A 19,567-nucleotide genomic window follows, 5' to 3' on the forward strand; every position below is an offset into this window, starting at 1 on the left:
GTAACATATGCTTATTTTAATCTTCATAAGGAGCATAAAAGTGGTGCACAACTGTTCTATTCGTGGAATTAATTTTATCCGTTGAAGGACAGGTATTTTTCTCGTGCATGTATATACATAGGTAGTGGAACTGAATTTATATTTCCTTATATCTTGATTTTAATTTTCAAAATTTTACATTAAAGTGCTGCAAAACTGTTGTAACATTTGTTTACCTGTCCTATGACGGGTATTCTTTTAGTAATATATATATATATATATATATATATATATATATATATATATATATCCTAACTTGGACTTCAGAACTCTGATTAACTTCACGTTAACGTCTTTTGATAGGGTCAATAGTGATGCAATTACTGAAACCTTTTGCTCCCAATCTGCAACCATAAAAGTAAGTGACTGTTGTCATGGTGACAGTAAGTGGCAAAAGAGGTTCGAAAGTTGTGTCACTATTAGTCGAATATTTATTCCAACTGACAAGATTAATAATCAACTTGTTCGTCGTCAATTCCACATTCGCTTCTGGAAAGATCAAATGTGCCATCATATTCTATTTTCTTCCCTGATTGCTGAAACCGTATCATGCATGAAGGAGCCTATCATGCCCCGCGTAAAACCAATCAAAAGTATCATAAGAGGGAATGACCGCACTCTGATGACAAGTCTGTCAATTGTCCAATTGTTGTGCTCAGCGACGACAAATCTATCTAGCTTTTCAGTCTTTATCATATATACATATTAAATTGGCCTGCATACATATTGTTTCCGTGACACTGTCCATCTGAGTGAAATCACTGATAATGTGGTTCATGCAAGATGTATAGCCTTTCATTTTGACTGAATTATCAGTGTTTTTGAATCCGCTGTGAGAATTAAATTATTTAAATTGGAATTGTTGATAACATATATGGATGTCCAATGTTTGAACATTTTGTTCGGGCATAAAAAAAATTCCCCATAGCTACGAACGTTTTCAACTCCCATGAGTCGTCTTCTGATGAATTAAAAAAGTGCGTTTAGTGAATTTATCGAATAAAAGTGGATTAAAATCGGGCGCTTCTACACTATCAAAATGAAATTTTGTAGTTGATAAATGGGGGTTTCAGATAAAAAAAACAATGGCTTCTACTGATTTTATAATAAATTACACAGTTAGTTTCCACATTATGTATTCGAAATTACCTGAATATTACTGAATTATTAAAAAAAACAAATTTAATCGCGTTAGCGAGTGAAAATCTTCGGCCATCTTTATAAAATAAATCGAAACGAAAGCATAAACAAGGGAAGTAACTCTAAGCTCGAGATAAATCTTGTCAATCGGTTTTGTGTCTCATTAACACATCTGCAAACCTGCCAAAAGTCCACGGGCCTGCAGGAAATCAAAAATACGGATTTTATTTGCGCAAACATAATAAATACCGTACGGATTCAATTCCCCCAAGCCCATTCGGAAAATTCAAAAATTTTTATGAGAATTGTTATCGTTAAAATCATATGAAATATTTTTTTCAATTATATTATTTTTTAGGTAAAAATATTGAATCAACAATGCTTAATTAATGATAATATCGATAGTTCGAGAAATTAATTTTTCTTCGTGATACATTGATTTCATTTACAGGGACTTTTTTTGTAAATGATTTTTTAATTCTTAACATCTACAATGCTTCATTTTTATAAAAATGAAAAGTAAAAAAAATAAATTCATGCGTCTTTTTTAGTACTTAAAACTTTAACTTTAGCAAAGGTGCTTTTTGTTGACAAAACTAATGCATTTTCATTAAAATTTAAAAGAAAAATAATGGGTTTCTTATATTCTGTGATTGTTAATTAATAATACTGTAAATTTCATTGAAATTACTTGATTTCCTGAATTTTGATGAATTTTTAAATGAAGGAAGGGGTCAAAATGTTTATGCATTTTAGGGATCGGTCATTCATTTTGCACGTACCTACAATATACATATGATCCATATTCAGCTTTTAGTCTTTAATCTCAAAATACATTTTATAGGTGTATCAAGGTGATTTTTTATGACTGGCGATCTTGAGTTCTACATCATATCAGCTCAGATAGCAACTCTAAATTGACTCCATGAAAACTTCATGCTACACACATCAACATTAAAACAAACTATTAGAAGCAAGAAGCTCATTTTGAGAAAATTCTGTTGGCAAAAAACAATTAGAAATGCCCTTACTCTTCTTGCTGTTAATAAATGTTTTCCCTGACTTTACTCTGTTTTAACTGTTATCTTTCCCTGAATCACATTCAGATAAGTCGAACTTTTTTGGAGAATTACCTAATCAATTTAATTGTTGGCTTCATTTTAACTTAATAATCTCATAACCTTACTAATCTATTTACTAAGTTTATGCATTTGCCCAAGCTAATTCTAACATATCCATATACTAACTAGATACATACATTGAACTGAATATCAATAACAATATTAACAAAATGTTTAAAAGAAAATATCACCAGAATGTCTTAAAATGATCTGAATACATCACCAAGTTTGAGATTTAGCCCAGTGTTGTGTAATTGAACTGTAGTTTACATCATTTTCACTTTGCAGGGATATGAAGAACAAGTAAGTCGTTTATTTCAGTGTCGCAATTTTTTTAAAACAAAAAAAGAAGGGATGTATGTATTTTTTTCTGGTGATGATGGTACAATGAAAAACACTGATTTCTGGTCAGTCACTATTGTCAATCAACTTTGCAACCCTTTCCTTCCCTATTATGCTCTTGAAGGATTTACCTTTTGGCTAGCCTGTTTGGAGTTTGCGGTATTGAACACTGGTGGTGAAGTCTCATCTTCAGGCTTGGTTTGTCTGAAAACTGACAAATAATAAAGGCCGTTATATATTATTGATAAAAGTTAGGTCAAAGTACTTTTTGATAGCACAGCAGACCGAACTCAGGGATAGCTGCTTGAAATGTTGGGGTGTTCTCAAGTACTATGCTGCACATGGATGCGTGTTCCTTTAGGTAATTGTGACATGGATAACTGGTCCTTGAACTTACTCCATCCACTCCTAATTCTTGCCATCCCATGATCACCTGCTCTACCCTGGGCTCCAATGGTATCACCAAGATAAAAAAAAAAAAAACTTCTCCACAATTCCAATTGCTTCATCATCCAAATAAACTTTCTTCACATTGGAGTTCTCATCCATCTCCATAGCCTTACACGTCTTGCGTATAAACTGGCTATAATCAATACTTCCACTGTACCATTTCTATACCCAATGCTTAGAAGTACTACAAAAGACTGAGTTGCACATGACTCGTTTTCTACAAACAAATTTTTTGTGAAATTTCTCCTTTTTGGAAGCTTTCTGACACTGACCATCACTGATCATCACTTTGCTCTTGATAACATTCACTCTCAGACCTTTACTTTCCATAGCATTTCTATGTCTTTAACTTAAATGTAGTTCTTCCAGACTCATACTAAATCATCATCAGCATGCAGCATCTCGTGCGGGCAGCCCATACAAAACTCACTGGTTAATGTTCTGAAAACCCAAATGAAAAGCAACAGACTCAGAATAGAACCCTGGTATAATCCTACTTTAATATTAAAGCTGTCATTAAATGTGCTGTTAATTTTGACATTTTTGTACATTGCTTGAACAACCTACACCATCCACTCCTTTGTCCTTAGTTTAAGCAATGCCGTCTAGACTACCTTTCTTGTTATTCTTTCCAAAGCTTTCTCCAGATCAACTTAAGCAAAAAATACAGGTTCTTCTTGCCAAGTTACTCCTCTTGGAATAAATACAGCACCAGTGGTATTTTGTCGAGGCAAAAAATCAAACTGCATTTTATCCATGCTTATCTGACTTTTTATTTGCCTCTCAATTATTTTCTCGTTCACACGTTCATATTATATGTTGTCTTCAGTTTTCCAAGGTTTTCATCACAAATGATTATTATAATATTTTAATATATACAATTGAAAACATTGATATAGAAGAAATAGAAAGCCCTGTAAAGAGATGCAAGGGATCTGCTTTTTAAGAATAAAATCATATTTATTTACTCAAAACTCAAAACTCATTGCTCTACTAGTGTAATTATTCTTTATCCATTATTCGCTTTAACAAGACAATTATTTCGTCATCAAATAAGAAAAACGTCTCCGTCATAATCACATGGCCAGCAAATATTAATGACAATCTTAAAATTAATGTTGCGTTGCTATGGTAACTCCGCATCTGGAGTTGGATGTCAGCACTTTACACACAATATTGACATTGTATGTTTAATTAGTTTCTGGAAACGTTGACTGTTGCTTGGAAAGGCAGATGTCATTTCCGATTTTCTGTCTTTTCTAATGATTTTATCCTTGGATGAAAAGGTCAAAATCTGTCAAACTAAACCTCTTAACACATTCATCACTTCTTTCTGGACAGTGTTCAAATTTGCATAACGCTAAGATGTCTACTCAAGCTACCAATGCTACTAGCAACTGAGTGTATCCAAATGACCGTGTTCTCTCTCTCTCTCTCTCTCTCCTTTTTTCTCTCTTTCTCTCTATCTATATATCTAGAGAATACCGGTAGATTTGGTGATAAATATAGAATTGTCTGCTCGATTCTACCATACCAATAATTTGTAAATGTTTACTTATATGCTTTATAATAATATGCATTCATAATTTGTAGCCCCTAATCCCCCACTACAAGCATTGAGACAACTGCTTTTCCAATCTCTGATAATACATACATACATACATACATACATACATATCTATTTTATTATCTTATTTCCCTTGATCAGGGATCTGACGTTTTCTGACAGTTTGAAATCATAATTCTCAAACTTATTGGTTTTCATGATTGATCTATCCATATTCCAAATGTTGGAGATTGTTGTTGATCGTTAGTATCCCAGTTTTTGTAGGTCGTCCTACTTTTTAATAAATACATTAATACCATTGTTAAAGGTATAAACTCATGCTAATACTATTTATGGCTAAAATAGAAAATTACTTTTCATGCATCATTATATGCAATATTTACAAGATATTATAATAATCAAATACCCATAATATGTATTAATATAACAGAGCCGCTAGCGCTGTTAATAACAGCAATATATAATATATGCAAATGACCAAGCCGTCTGCGCGATGTGATGTCACAGCAGAAATAAGAGTGCACAAGTGGATGGAAAAGGGTGTTCAGAGAAGCACATGTTCGGAGAAGCAAAAGTTTTCGAGATGTGCTCAGAGAAAGAGAGGTGTTCAAGGCATGAACGGTGTTGGAAAAGCATGTGTTCAAGACACAAGTCACAGCAAAGACGAAAATTCACACATTGCCGAGAAAGAGAAATGAACTGTTCAAATATTTAGAAAAAATGTGTTGTTGGAAATACCAAATATAAAGACTTTTGTTAAAAAAAAAAAAGTGAGCCGAGTTTTTTCCTTTCTTCGGTTTCCTTGCGATGGAGTCTACGTGTTGAATGCGACTGTTAAAAAACAGGTGTACAACGTTACAGTAATAAACCATATTAAAGTAAAACGACATTTATATTGCAAAAACTAGTAAAGTGCAACAAACGATGTAAAAAAAAAAAGGTAAAAAGTATTTATAAACACATAAAATCTGAATGTTTGTCCAATATAACTTTAAACTTAAATGTAGTAATCATGATCTCTGCTTGTCCCACAGAGTAAAAGCATGGATAGAGAATACTGCCTTTCTTTTATTGAGACTGACAAAAGCAATGGTTGTACACCTTTTGCTTGTGTCCACAGAAACCACAGTCAAAGATATATTTAAATTGTATTCTGAATATCCCCCATACTGAAGCTTGAACCTTCAACCTTCAGAAGACTGTCACTTTGAACTCAGTATGAGCGATACTACGAATACAATTCTGAATTACTTAAGGTATCTACCTGATTGTGGCTGACAGAATAAGAACAATCTAGCCATGTTTATTAAATAAAGAGCTCTATTCCCAATTTCTATACAACTTGCTAAGTTTGATGCAAATCACGATAAGAAGATTGGAGATTACATCAGCTCAATAATATCCAAGATGAGAACAATAACTGGATCACTGGGTAATATTTTTTTTACTTTTTGAATGTTGTCTAGATTTCTACAACTGGTCAATTCTGAAAAAGCCTAACACAACCAAGTGAAACAGTCACCATCCTTGTCCAGAGTCTTAGTGAGCTGCTTGATTAAGCCGAGCTTGATGTGCAACGGTGCGAAGAGTATTCTGTTTCTGTCCACCAGAGGATTGTTGATGATGTTTCTTTCGTTGCAAGGAACCAATTCCTCCCGCACAAGCCAGTCCTTCTTCATGTATGCTAAGCACCAATTTTTGGAAGATTTCGAGGTTTTATGACTTCAAACTGATCCATTTTTGATATGATCACCCAGAACTTTCTGATCTGAATACTTATTGTCATTAAGACAATCATTGTGTACATCTGCACAAAAACATAAAAAACGACATGTGACCATAGCTCAAAAACTTGACTTGATTAAGCAAAACCAATTTGATCTTTGAATTCAGCACATGATTCATCCTAAATCGACATTGGCAATGGATTCATTGCCAATGTCGTTGGAAAATGGTGGGGTCATTCTACTGTTCCAGTAAATATCTCATAGCTGTTGCGATTTTCTACCTGTATAAGAGCCAAGTACGTTCAAGGAGGGAGTATCTCACATCTTCCTTGACAGAGTTCAAAATAGACTTCTGTGCCTAAACCTAAACATAGATTCCATGAACAAAGCTTCTGTTTTAGAACTGTGCGTCTGTGAAACTCTCTTCTCTTTCCCTGCTTTCTAGCTAACTACAGTATGGTCGTCTTCAAGTCCAACATGAACACGTTTTTGATGAGCTGTCCCCTTAAGCAATCCAATTCACCAAATTTCCATCACTAACGATTACTACGATATTGTCCCATTGATTACCATACACTCATTAACCCTTATCTTCGAGTGGCTTCCGGGCCTTGATAAGGATGACTCCTTTGTAAAAAAAGATGTCATTAGAAATGATAATTTCTATATGAAAAATTAAATTAGTCATGTAACTCTATGATTTTATATGAATACTAGCTGGACTACCCGACATGGCTCGGGACCAGATAAACAATGAGAAAATTGAAGTTGATTTTGAATATAATTGTTATTCTTTGGAGAGAGGAATTTTTAATGTGTATGTATCATTTGCTATTTCGAACAAAAGAATATTTTACCTACCCTAGAACGGCTATTACACATATGAAATAATTGTACCTTCCCTAGGACAGGTAATTTACATGTGAAATAATTTTACCTTTTTGGGACGGGTAATTTACAACACATATTTAAAATATGTTTACCTACCTTCGGACGGGTAATTTATATACATATATGAAACAATTTAACATACACTCAGCAGGTATTGTACAACATATATGAAATAATTTCTCTTTCTACCAAAGCTACCATAATTTTAAGAAAATTGAAATCAGTTTTAGAAGATGGATCATTAGGATTTCCAAATTAATACATAAATACATTGTGTTGGTTATGAGTTTGCAACCCTTGCTTCATCATAAATCTCAACATTACTGCGTTTCTTTCCTCCCTCACTTACGGAACTATTATTGTAAGATAAATTATAATTTTTAGAAGATGTCTTAGCAGGATTTTAAAATTAATGCATAAATACATTGACAAAGTTAAGTGATTAGACAACCCTTGCTTCATTATCAAATTCCACATTACTCTGTTTCATTTTTTCACCACTATCGACAATCAAAATTTTTTTGGAAAAAAAGATGTCAATTTTAGAAGATTACTCAGCCGGCTTTACAAACAAATAAACAAATACGTTGAGAAGCTTTGTGATTAGGCAACCCTTGCTTCACTACAAAATTCCACATTACTGTGCTCTTTTCCTCCCTACTACTGACAGCATCATTTTAAGTGAAATGATATAATTTCTTGACCATAACTTAGGTTTTCCAAATAACTACATAAATACATTGATGCGAATTATCATTAGGCAAATTTTACTTTACTACAATTTTCAATATAATATAGTTCTCCCCCTCCCTTACTACCACAACCGCCAACAACACATTAGTAAGAGAAACGATGTCATTTCCGGAATATGATTCCATAGTTATTCCATATATTTGTAATATGACATTGTGGGAGATTGCACCACCCCAAAATGGACATTACTCTCTCCGGCCCCACCCCAAAACTGAAGGTTTGTTAATTCATAGAGAACTCCAGAGCACGTTAAAAGGCAACATAATCATGTGTCTTTCTACTCACTACTGCAACTGTGACGTCATTCCCAGAAGTTAACATAAGAAGAAAAATATTGTTGATCACCTACAGAAACTGATAAATTGTCTGAGCTTATTATTTCATTACAAACAAACCAATTAATCAACTCATATTGCATTATTTTTATAAATTCTTGGATATGTTACTAATTCTGACAATCATTTTTCATAATTTTAACCCACATTATCGCCCCCTCTTACGAAAAATAATAACATTGATGTATTGTCTGGGTTGATTATTTCATTACAAACACACCAATCAATTAACTCACATTTCATCATTTTTCATAATTCTTTGATATGTTACTAATTTCGACAATCAATTTTTATAATTTTAACCCATATTAGGACCCTCCCATTACGAAAATAATAACTTTGATATATTATCTGGGTTGTTTATTTCATTACAAACACACCAATCGATTTATTCTTCATAATTCTTGGATATGTTACTAATTTCGACAATCATTTTTGATATTTGTAATCCACGTTATCGCCTACCCCTTACTAAAATAATAACTTTGATATATTTTCTGGGCCAATTATTTCATTACAAACACACCAATCAACTCACATTTCACCATTTTTCATAATTCTTGGATGTGTTACTAATTTTGGTAATTATTTTTTTTATAATTGTAACATACATTATCGCTTTACCCTTTACAAAAAAAAATAACTTTGTTATATTGTCTGGACCGATTATTTTATTACAAACGCACCAATTAATAAATTAATATTTTATGATTTTTCATAATTCTTGGATATGTTACTAATTTCGACAATCATTTTTCATAATTTTAACCTACATTTTCACCCGCCTCCCTTACAAAAATAATAACTTTGATATATTGTGTGAGTTATTTATTTCATTAAAAACACATCAATCAATTTATTCACATTTCATCCTTTTTCGTGATTCTTGGATATATTACTAATTTCGACAAACATTTTTCATAATAGTAACCCACATTATCGCAACTCTCCTTACGGAAATATCGTTTGTTTTTAATAATTTCAACCCACATTTAAACACCCCCTCCTTACAAAAATAATAACTTTGATGTATTGTTTGGGTCGATTATTTTGTTTTTCATAATTCTTGGATATGTTACCAATTTAGACAATCATTTTTTATAATTGTAACCAGCATAATGTCCCCATTCTTGCGAAAATATTAACTCTGATATTTTGTCTGGGTTTATTATTTCATTAAAAACACATCAATCGATTAATTCACATTTCATCATTGGCTTTGACATTGCTTTGGTCCTGTGCAGTTCTAGGAGATCGACTCATCTAGACTTTGCATTCTCACTTTGAGAAGAAGTTAGTTTATTGTTAATCGCCTGAACCCCTACTGGGGAATGCTCGTAAGTCATCCCAGGCATTTTTATGTAGGCTAGGGTCCTCTTTCTCTCAAGTGATGGGTTTTCAAATCATACTTTTCGACCCTTGCATCACATCATCCCGCCATGGGAGGGATATAAATAAATAGTTGATTATGTAGGCCGAATATGTGACCTTAGTCAATTATTACATGTATTCATTCTAATTGATTAATTATAGCAATATATGAAAGATGACACTAATGCTGGCCTAGCATTTATATACTACTAGCAATTCAGCCCGGCTTTGCTCGGGCCCAATGTACTGTTCATAACTTTATATGCATATGTATATATATATATATTAAAAAGTTTGACTCATGTCCAGGTAATCTACATCTATAATTTCAAGTATTTAGACCTAAAATTGCCAGAGAAGTTTGGTAGAGTTTGCAAAGGTCAACACTTTCAACTTTGGCCTCTTGGCAGCCAAATTTTCGTCCAAAAACAGTTTAAAAAGCTTGCTGTATGTTTGAATACCCTTTATGTATAATTTCAAATGTTTCGACCCCAAATTGGCTGAATAGTTTGCTAGAGACCGCAAAGGTCAATTCGTTTGAACTTTGACACCGTGGAAGTAAAATTTTCGGCCAAAAACCGATAAAAAAGGTTGTCCTATCTCTGAATACACTTTATGTAAAATTTCAAATGCTTAGACTAAAAATTGACTGAGTAATTTGGTAGAGACCGCAGGGATCAGATTTTTTAAAAATTGTGACCCCAATTTTGACCCCTTAACATTTATTGTTTTGGGCTCAAATCAAATTATAAAGTTAGATCCATATCCAAGAAATCCACATCTAAAATTTGAAGTGTTTAGACCTAAAATTAGTGGAGGAGTTAGGTAGAGTTTTCAAAGGTCAAATCGCTGAACTTTAATCCCTTAACAGCCAAATTTCTGGCCGAAAACCGATTAAAAAGATTTTCCCAAATCTCAATACACCTTATGTCAAATTTCGAGTCTGTAGACTGAAAATTAACAGAGTAGTTTGGTAGGGAAATGTACACACAGAGACACACACAAAGACAGATAATTTCAGTTTTATAGATATACAGATATGATAAAGATAAATCACAGGAAATAAAAAAAATGCTGACATGTGGTTTCTTATGTGCATCAAGCGATGTGCTCAGCAGGTTTTATTCAATTGTATTAATTACACTGAAAAGACCACCAGTTAAAATAACAAAGTTTATTCATGCACTATAAATTTAAATTTGAAATGTTTGACCTTTTCCTTTTAATTTAACATCTCCTTTATTTTTTCTTTTCTTTTTTTTTTTTTTTTAACTATTTTCAATTACTCGTCCAAAACAAGGCAGGTTTGTTATTTAATTATCTCTTTTATATCTTTTTATATTTTATTAGTCCAGTCTGAAAATGATAAACCAGTAGTGACAACAGAAGAAGAAACATAGAATATAAAATATGCATTTAAGTACGTGATCTTAAGATAAGTATTTGTAAATATGTTCGATAGAAAAACAGAAAGGAAATTTTAAAAAACAAAATGTCACAAAATAAAGTCCCTATTTGTTGCCTTCTCATAAGGCCAGAGTTAAACACAAGGTCGGCTTTTTTTGTGGCGAAAATCCATCTCCCCCAAAAAGGAACATCCTGAATGAGGACAAAAATAAAAATTGCCTTAGTTTAGAAATATATCTCCTTCATCGGCTGAACAGATAGTACACTTTGATCCCAACCAGAAGGCTAACTTGAGAAGAAGTTATGAGCAGAAGTGATAAAGAGTAAAATTGCCGAATGGAACAAATTAAAAGAATTGTTTATGTATATACTATCATCACTTATTTTTTTAGCGTTATTAGACTGGGACAATGTTCAGGACAGATAGACAAATGTCCAAAATTATTGGCTATTAATGTCATCTATAACTATAATAATTAAATAATAATAAAAAAAAAACGATTTCTATAAATAAATTCTGTGGAAATGCATTTAAATATTTCAGTTCAAAATAGAAATCTTGCCTCGTGACACTGTGATATTGGAATCGATTGGTTGATAGATTGGTGACACTAGTTCAATGCTCGAAGTAGACCATCGAAATACAACAAACCAGTTTCCAATAAGGTGAAATTATTAATTTCATAACGTTGACATTTGATGTCTGAGTGATAAATTTAATTATTTCTGCCAAGTAAATTAACTGCAACTTCCTTTGCATCTTATTTCATTAAGAAAACTTAAGATAAAAAAACAAAATTAAACAACTAAAAAGTACATCATCTACTTTTCAACAACTCAAATGATATGGAAAATGTGAGGATTATATGAAAGGATTACTAGCATATTATTGATAACTATTGCACACTCTCCATTAAAAATGACAGAAAAAATTCTGCTTTGTAAGGGTTTGTACTAATATTCATATAAAATTATGTCAGTAATTTATTTTTTCATATACAAATTATTATTGGTCCCCAGACAAAAGGAGGTTGGACCTGTAAATTCACCCTTGCCTGTTTGTCTGTCTGCCTTTTCTCAATAATTACGCCTTGAAATTTTTTTGAAATTTTGCACAAACATTAAACATGATATGAGTAAAAAATAACAGAACGGATTTTCCGGGAAAACTCCGGTTGACCCCCTAGGAGTGCCTTTCGGGTTAAAATGGTTAAAATTGACACTTTTGTGCTTATTAAAAAAATTGATGCCTTAGATTGTTATAAAACTTCCTGAAAAGTTATAACTAACTGATTTCTATATAATTTTGTTTGTCTATACTTCACAATAACTTTTGGGTGTGCCCCAGGGGCTCTTTAAGGGCTAATAAAAGCACTCCATTTTTGGGACTATTTTACCATATTTGTCCAAAATTTTCTGTGTATGTCTATTTAATAGGTTTGCATGGTGCTGAACTCAAATTGAAATATGTTAAGGTCTTGGCGACTTTTGAGGCTTAATAGGGTGGAAGCAAATGATGGACTTCGTCATTTCTTTTTTTGCATGGTGCAGAACTCAAATTTACATATATTAAGGTCTAAAAATGCACCGTTTGTTCATTTTCACCAGGATTTGACGTCTCCTGGAGACTTTTGGGGCTAAATGGGGGGGGGGCAATGCTGAACTTAGTAATTTTTTATGCCTCGTCCACTGTGCACTCACCGAGGACCATGTATGCTTCACTGTTATCATTTCTAATGACATAAAGAAAACGTCTACGAGTTACTTTTTATCTAATTCTAATTCATTTCAGATAGCGGGGGTTGTCTGAATTGCTATTTGATTCCCAGTGCTTTCTAATGCTTTATTTATTAAATTCTTATTTTATTAGAATAATTAGGGGCTGCATTATTGCAAGTTGAAAAAAAAAATACGAGTCATTTCTAATGACATAAAGAAAAAACAGCAAACATTGACTTTGCTTAGTTTTTACTTTGTTTCCTTTAGTTTTAGTCCTCTGATAATTAGGAGATAAAGAGTGGCGGTTAAACATAAAAAATCTAATGCCAGCCTTTTTAAGATCAAAACCATTAGCTGAAGTTAAAAAAGAACTGGCTTTCCATTTATGTTATGTAAGTTTTTTTTCAAAAGATAAAAACAGACATAAGGGAGGAAGAAAGAAATAAAACGTTTCAAAGTCGAAAGTTTAAAATAAGCAAAAAAGGTAAAGAAAATAAAAACCTATGAATCGGTATAGAAAGCAGAAAAAGAAAAAACGAAATGGTCTCATCATGGAAATAGATTTGCATCTCTCCTTCTCTTATTTGTCGGACAAACTTTTGTGTGACGGCACAGATACATATTTACAAATAAAAAACACTACCAACAATTTCCCCACTCTCTATCCGTGCCTAAATCTAAACATGAATTCCATGAACAATGCTTCTCTGTTAGAACTGCCCGGGACTCTGTTCTGCAGGCTTACTTTCCAACTGACTACAATATGGTCGTCTTCAAGTCCAATGTAAAGAAGTTATTGTTGACCCATCCCCTTAAATAATAAAATCATACCAAATTCCCACAACTAATAATAACTATGCTGTTGACCCTTATCCTCTAAGTGGCCTTCAGGCTTTGATAAGTGGTGACTCCCTTGCAAAAATAAAATACATGTAGCTCTTTATTATAGAATGGAGGATAACTAAGACAAATTAGTTTTAAGCATCATAATTAGATTTTTCGCCGTATTTGAATTACTATTCTAATTCTGGTTGTTATTTTTACAACGTTTTGGTTAATATAATCTCCAACCTTCTTCAAGTCCAAACTCGGCAATCTGTATGGAATTTCAAACTGAACCATTTATTCAATCAACAGAGGATAATTGTTCTCAGTCTATCATTCTATAACCCGATAAAAGTGTTAATTAAAATCACACATAGTCAAAACCAAGCAGTTGAAGAAAGTCAGAGGTTAAAACGTTGGCAAAACGTTTTAAAAATAACACGCAATATAAACATGGTAGTCTGAATAATCCAAGTCATATGAATCACCAAACCTCATCTCAAAAATTAAAAAACATGATATTTTAATTTTTTTAAACGCTTGACTTGAGAAGACAATTTTTATTTAAATTAATAACATTTGAAAAAATATGAATACGAATACACAGAAATACAAAATTACCTCAGTTTAGAAGGATTTATCCTTGCCTGACTGAAAACAGAAAAGATGAGATATAGTATCAGAACAGATGGCACATTTTACTTTTAACAAAAGGGACAGACAGTGTAATTAGTGACATTTTGCCCAATAGTTTTTTAGTGTTTATTGTTATTTTACTCATTAGGAGTTCTCATATTGGTTTTCATCAGTGATTGCTCACTGCCAACAAGTGGTGTTCTTTGGAATCTGAGTGATAATAAGTCTCCCTCGATTTCCACTTCTTTCGATATTTGCATTTTTGCAAGAGTTGTTTATCTTTGATTTTTTTTCTGATGTCAGGCTTTGGTTTTCTCTGGAATTTGGGTAAATAATAAGCCTCCTCAGAGTTCCAGTGCTCCCTGTCTCCTCGATCTTTCTATCCTCTCTGATTCTTCATTACTAGTTTGTATGTTGATGTGACGAACTTTTTACATTATCAATTTTTTTTATATATTTACCTTGGCAGTTTCAGTTCCCTTGGATTCATGTAATTTTGTTTATTATTTTGTAATCCTACCTGTGGTTGGTCAGTGTTATCTGATTATGTGGGTTGGTTTTACATTCCCTTTAACTCTCTGGAAATGATACAAGCACAAACACAAAATCCATTATTTATCAGATTTATTTTTCTTTTTTACAATTATCATGTTCAGGCGTTTTTGCTTGGATGAGGTCCACTTGTATTTCCATATCTCATAGGATGTTGTGATTTTCATTTTCCAATATTGCGTTTGGTGGTTTGTGCTTTGTACCATTTGTCTGCATGTTAAAATGTATAATTCCCAGTGAACTACCTTCACAGTTCAGTTATGTTTTTTTTTTATTCCTTTTAGGTGAATTTGCAGCATTCACTTATGTGGTTTATAAGTTTCGTCTTTTTATCCATAGCGTTTACATTTACTGTTATCCTGGGTTTTCTCTACCTTAGTTTTTATGTAGTTCATTCTGATCGCATTGTTTTGTGCGGTTGTTAGTAGGAATTTTATTTTTCTGTTTAAGTGTTGAGGTAATGGTGTGGAGAGGTATAGCAATAAGAGCCCACGATTGACGTGTGCCTGCTGTAGAAAAGCACTGGCACGTGAACCTGAAACTCTTTCCGGTACAAAAATAATAAAGTATGCAAATTTAGGCACTGTTGGAAGTCTAAGCAGACATCATAAAAAAGACAGATGTTTTGTTTAACACAAGTCTTTCGTTTTGGGATGTTTTGAATGGTGTGATTTTATTGTCAGTTGGGAGAGGAAAAAAAAGAAAACTGCTGCTTCTTAGATGAATAAACGACAAAATCCGACTCGAGTGTGCAGTTTGTTTTGAACTCAAAAATATTTACTTGACTGAAATAGGAATTAATCGTTTAGTCACGAAAATTATAGACAATCTTTCACGTGTCTTTTCTCTAGTAATGTTAATATATTTACATGCATTTGGGGGTCAATCTTGTAAATTGTCGATGTAACTGTTTCGCCTTTTATTTTGCTTTTTGCACCTTTTTGTTGCAATATTTTTCATCTTAATTATACTTTTACTGATGATAATCTTTCTCTTTGTATTTTGTGTTATAAAGTTTCATAGTTCTTGCATTGCTTCATTCAAGAAGTCTTCAATACTTACCAGTACTTATCCATTTTATTTTTTTTTTATATAGAGACCATTAGTCTCATCACATTGTGCATTATTTCCTGGTTTTATTTTGTTTCTACTGTGACATGACCGTCCCAAGGAGTGGTAGGGCTCCCCATCTGAGGGAAGTTGAGACTTCCGAAACTCTGGAGAATGCTGGGCAGCTATGCTTGTGTTATCTGTTATTATTGTATGCCCGAGCAACGGCGGCCGACCTTGCTGAAAAGAAGAATTAAGTTACAAATTTCATTTTTCTTTATGAAACTGACATATAAATCCGATTGTTTGGTGAAAGTGACAATTTGATGTCATTTTGAGAAACATAACGAAATATAATTTCCTTTCTGACACCAGCAAACCCCAACTCAGGGACGTCTGGCCTCTGAGCATAATGCCAGACGAGGGGGTCATGGGGTTAACCTCTTCCGATCGTGAGAAACACAACTGAGAGCGTTTGCAGATTTGCAGGTGCATGCAGGGAATCAGGAATCCCCCGAGGATGACGCACTTACTGGCGATTGATCTAGGGAGCAACCGAACCTACCCCGATACCTCTGTACATAAGCAAATTCCTGCGCCAAAAATCAGTAGTTGGAGCTGAGTTTTGAGCGAATCTAATCCTAATTGAAGAGTCATCACCACTCCTTCTCTTCTCGTCCATCACCACCGCAAAACTGATAGTAATGAAATCTAATTGGGATTCAATAGTGTTTGTTAAAAATCAACACCTGAACAATTATATATGTTTATATCATATTTTGTATATCTGACTTGAATTAACCAAGTAGAATAGATATATCTGAGTCTGTCTTTTTTTTTTGCGTGCATGAAAATCTATTTATTCACTTCCAGCATGACAGCGGCATATCAACCCGAAAGTAAAATCGACTCCGACCAAATCGATCAATGAATCCTGATGCGCCAAGAGATCCTTCGAAGAATTCCCTGTGAAGAACGAGCACGATGCATTAGATCCCCGAGATTAAGCCAATTTGAGCCTGGTCAGTATTAAAATGGGTGATAATTTGGAAATTCCGGGTACTGTATGTGCTCTCTGCTTATCTCGACATTGCTTTCAGCCGTTCTGGACTTCTTGCTACTGGACTCAAACAGTGCCGATTCAGGAGAGGTGTGGTTGAGGGATTGCGCAACCCTTGCCTCACAATTACATGAGAAACCACCCTTACAAGTATACCCGTTGTCTTTTGAGACTGAACGGAGGCTTCCACATTAATAGTAGTAGTAGTTTTAGTATTTTTCGTAATGTGAAAGGTTGCCTGTCTCTGCTTTATCATTATTTCCATCGCAAGTGCTCGTCTCAGCTCCAATCTATGGTCCCCCTCTCCAAACTTTCACGAAAAACACTCGTTTAGCTGAAACCACTGTTAATAATTTCCCCCACTCTTTATCTGTGCCTAAACTAAAACGTAGATTCCACGAATAAAGCTTCTTTCTTAGACCTGCACACCTTCGAAACTCTCTTCCGTTTGCCTGTTTTCCAGCTGACTACAATTTGGTTGTCTTCAAGTTCAACGTAAACAAATTCTTGATGAACCGTCCCCTTAAGTAATCCAATTTACCAAATCTCCACTACTAACGATTACTATATTATTCCATTGACTACTGTACACTCAATAACCCTTATCCTCGAGTGGCCTCCGAACCTTGATAAGTGGTTAACCCCTATGTAAAGAAAAAGGTTAATCAAGATTCATCTACCTTAACTATTCTTCGAGAAAGAATTATATAAGTTTCCACTTATTCTAATCAGGCAGATTAATTGCCAGTCTGTCTGTCTGTCTGTCTGTCTGTCTGTCTCCCTGTCTGTCTGTCTGTCTGTCTGTCTGTCTGTCTGTCTGTCTCTCTCTCTCTCTCTCTCTCTCTCTCTCTCTCTTAAGTATTTCTTTTTCTGGGAGATCTAAATCTATCTTTCGCTACACTGTAACCAAGGTCGTTTCCTTACATTATTTGATCTTCATCTAAATTTTCAAACTCATTCTGGCTCCTTTCATCACGCATTATTTCGTTTTCTGGCGTTCCATTTAGTAAAGGCTGTTCTAAATCATTAACAGAATGAATCGCAGAGATTTCTTAATCATTTTGCTCTTTACATTCGCCCTGGGGCTTTATTTGGTTCGCATGTTTCCCTTTTCTCTGCTTATTATTCTATTTATTATGGCTGCATTGTGGCCTTTTCGCATGATAAATTCTGCCATTTACTGGATTTAATTATTTGTTCTTTTCGTACCACATTTTGTCACTTATGGAATATAACGTCATTAGCAGAGTTCCAATTTGCCTTCTTATTAAAGCCGATGACTTTTCTCTCTCTTTTTGCTTGGATGAGACGTCCATTTGTATTTCTATGTCTCATAGGATCTTGTGATTTTCATTTTCCAATACTGTGTTTGTGCTTGTATCATTTGCCTTCTTCTAAAATGTGGTATTATGCGATTGCTTAAAAGTAATTTGGTAGAAAATGTTCTGTTTTTTTCTTTTTGCTGAGAACATGCTTTTGTTCGTTTTATATAGTCTGCCCATCCTTTCTACTAACTTTGATTAAGGATGACATAGCACGGTCTTATAAAGTTTACACCCTATTTTGCCAAACACAAACAAAGGTCTTCATTATCAAACTCTGGTGCACTGTTGGATACCAAGTTTTTTACTTGCTATTTCTATAAATATCTTAGTATCTGTTTTGTCATAGAACTTCTCTTGCCTGTCACACGGATTACTTGAGGCTAACTTAAAAAAGTGTCTACTAGCATGAATCATTTCAATAATGTATGCATGATTCATATGCGCACGATTCTGTTGTTCTACTTCTCCAGGAATGTAAAAATTTTAATACTTTAGAAATTTTACATTTTTTTCTTTGACGTCTTGTGAATATTCCGGTCACCATGTTTTTAATTCCATTTTTTTTTTTGTTGTTTTTTTTTTGTTTTTGTGTGGCCGTCTGTATCCACAATACGTATCATCATGTATACTGTATTTATCACCAATTTTCTTTGTGTTTCTGAAGAAATTATCAGATCCCCATTAAAATTAATTCCATTTTCTATCATTAATTTATGCTTTATTTCTTCGTAAGGTCTTTCTGCGCTGGAACAATTTCTCTCTGTTTTTTTTTTATTCTAGATGTTATCTATTTAGTATTGAGTAATATCAAGTTTTCGTAAACATTCTATCTAACGATAAAAGATCAGTTACTATCCAATGTTAGAATGTATCTTCAAATTCTTGTGTATATTATCTTTTGACTCCTGGCAAAATCGCAACCTTCATAACACATTTACGTGTGGAATTGAATATACTTTGACATATTTTATATCAAGGCGAAATTCCGTTAATCTTATTACCCATCGATATGTTCTCGATGTCGTGACTTTATGTCATTTTTCTTAGATTGAAAAAAAATCTTTATTGTTCTATGTCTATTTCTCAAAATAATTATTTTCAATTAAAACTTGTCAGCCTCTAGTCGTTGTCCACACAATAATCTGTGCTTTCTTCTCTATATTTGAATAATTAAATCCAGTGTCCGTTAATCTTTTTAATTGGATGTCCTTCTTGTGATAATATTCCAATGTTTGTTTGCATCTATAGTTAACATGA

Source organism: Euprymna scolopes, chromosome 18, assembly GCF_053919585.1.
Source record: "Euprymna scolopes isolate OS-2025 chromosome 18, ASM5391958v1, whole genome shotgun sequence".
Classification (NCBI taxonomy): Eukaryota; Metazoa; Mollusca; class Cephalopoda; order Sepiida; family Sepiolidae; genus Euprymna; species Euprymna scolopes.